The sequence below is a fragment of the Pristiophorus japonicus genome, chromosome 4, assembly GCF_044704955.1.
Source record: "Pristiophorus japonicus isolate sPriJap1 chromosome 4, sPriJap1.hap1, whole genome shotgun sequence".
Lineage (NCBI taxonomy): Eukaryota > Metazoa > Chordata > Chondrichthyes > Pristiophoridae > Pristiophorus > Pristiophorus japonicus.
In genome coordinates this window covers 103,248,937-103,251,687 of record NC_091980.1, presented here as the reverse complement: position 1 = coordinate 103,251,687, position 2,751 = coordinate 103,248,937, and positions in this window count along the sequence as shown.

Genomic DNA, 2,751 nt, shown 5'->3' with positions numbered 1-2,751 from the left:
CATTTGAAATTATAACAGGAAGACCCATGTCGCTGCCAGGAACTATTGATTTACGGAAAGCTGATGTTCACTTAATGAGTGACACTTTGTTATCATACTGTCAGAACCTAACCAATGCTATTAGTTCTGTTTCCCAACAGGTATCGGCAGCTTGGGGTAATCCACCCGAAGGAGGACATGACATCATCCCGGGAGTCTGGGTGTATGTGAAAAAGTTGCATAAAGAACCTTTGGGTGCCAAGTGGGAGGGACCTTATCAAGTGTTATTGACCACCCAGGCAGCTGTTAAAGTCCAAGGAAAGAAAGGCTGGATCCACGCTTCACACGTTAAATGCCATACCCATAACTGAAGCTGAAATCTAATAAGGAAAATTACTTTTTGCCAAAATGTATAAATTTACTGTATTGCTGACTGTAGGTATTCTAGGCATTTGCCTACTTCTTACTAGCCGACCCTCTGCACCAAAGGGAAATAGTAGAGTACCAAGGGAATTATATGTAAATATCTTTTTATATATGTCATACATTTATGCCAAACAAGGTAACATTTCTAGTTGTTGGGTGTGTGCGCATATTCCTATTCACTCAAAGGGAGGGATTCCCTTGAGGCCAGTTCCCTTGAATATCTTGGAAATGGCTGAGTGGATAATTAATCAAACCAAAACAGGCAATGCGTTTCAGGATATGGAAAACTGGGCACGAAAATGGAAGTCAGCAGGTTACAATCTGACTACCTTTGAAGGGGGATACCAACCGTGGTACAATAATTCCAAACGGCCCCCATTTTTTGTTATCACTAATACAACGGGAATAGGAAGACCGGGGAAATCGGTCTGTCTGATTAGAAACATCAAAGGAGGCCAAAATATGGGGTAGTTACTGCTCCCGGAATTATAATGTAATCAAGCCACGGAACCGTCCAAACTGGGCCGATGTGGGAATTCTTAACGTAACAGGGATTCTGAATAAAACAGATGGAAAAGCCTGGACAGGCCCCGGAGTGTTGCTGACAAAGAAACAGCTAACATTCATTGCCTATAATGGCACCTATTGGGTGTGTGGCCACAAGGCCTACCTTTGGCTGCCCCAGAATTGGATGGGATCCTGCTATTTAGCCGACATTGTGCCTTATATGTAGCATTTAAGGTCAGTGTAGGAATATTTACACCGTCCTAAGAGAGCTATCACAGAAACAGAGAGGTTCTTTGCCATTCTGATCCCCAGGTATGGGACTGCCAGACTGGCAAGGGAATCCATTAACATGGCATCTGTTGTGGAACGGCTAGCCAATGATACCTCAGAGGCCCTAGTTAAAGTCAATGCAGAAATGGTAGCAATCCGCACAATAGCCCTACAGAATAGACTGGCCCTTGACTATATTTGGCTGAAAAGGGAGGTACTTGCGCTCTACTCGGAACTGAGTGTTGCACATATATCCCAGATAGCTCCGAAGAAATTACCCACTTAGCGGCGCATATCCAAAAGGAGGTAGAAAAACTTAAGCAACCCCCATCATTCACTTTGTGGAGTGGAGCCACTGAATGGCTAGGTTCAATAGGAACTTCATTGGTGGAAGGTTTAATTCTATTCATTGTAATTATTTTACTTTTATATTGTTTGTTTATATTGATTAAATGTTGTTGCGACCAGGCAGCTGCAGCTGCTGTTCCGCATGTGAGACGCCTTGCAGGTCCCAGCAGACTGTCTGTACGTGGCACAGGGGTATGTTATGCTTAAGGAAAGGTTGTTTACTGGTTGAATTAAGATATTGATTTGAATTAAATTGGAATAAGGTTAATTAACCGACTAAAACCAGACTTCCATTGTGGCCACGATGGAATTCGGGTTGGTGTAAATTTGTGTGGAAGCTACTAGTCCGGACATGTGGCAAAACACATCAACAACTTTTAGAAGGAAACTCTATTAACATGTATAAATTATTTTGTAGAATGTTTAACCAGTGATAGCTGACGTTTTATGATTCAGTTTGTGAAAGAATCAAAGGGGGGATTGATATAGAATTCAAACAGGCTGCATTCAGTTAGGCTGTGAAAATTCACAGACCCCAAGTCAAAGCTGCTATGTGCAACTCAGCATGTTGCATTAAGTCATCAATCAACTTGACATTTTAGGACCTTTGGTAGCAAGCCAATTAAAGGTTAACAGTATATCAATTGAGCCAATAAGGTCAAAGAAGGCGCGTTCTTTTCTGTAAACTGAGCCAGATATAAGTACAACCATTTTGGCCATGTGGTCTCAGAAGGACAAAGGCTTGGCTTAAAGCCAGAAGCTTGTTGCTGCTGCCAGAATAAAATTACATTAAAACTACAATCGGAGTTCGCATTTCATTGAAAATTAAGAGATCTAACACGGAGGAAGGGAGGAGGCAGCTAAAAAACTCAAGCTAAAATATTTGTAAGTTATTTAAGGGTTTTTTATAGATAGATCCACTCAGATTTATACTTATATTTAATTGTAGTAATAGTAGCTTAGTGGATTAGGCATTTTTTACTGAAAAGTGCATTTATAGCAATGAAAATAATTGTTGATCATGATAGGGCCTATGCTTTCTGTGCCATTACTCGTCACTGCTCACACGCTGGTTTCTGAAAGGATCAATCGGAGAGGTGGCAGAGTAATGCATTGACAGAGACAGAGGAGACAGAGGAGGTAAGCATACAAAGAAACGCAATCTTACCTCAACTTGTCTGATAACGCGTGTCTTAGGAGGCTGCACTTCTGGAAGGAGGT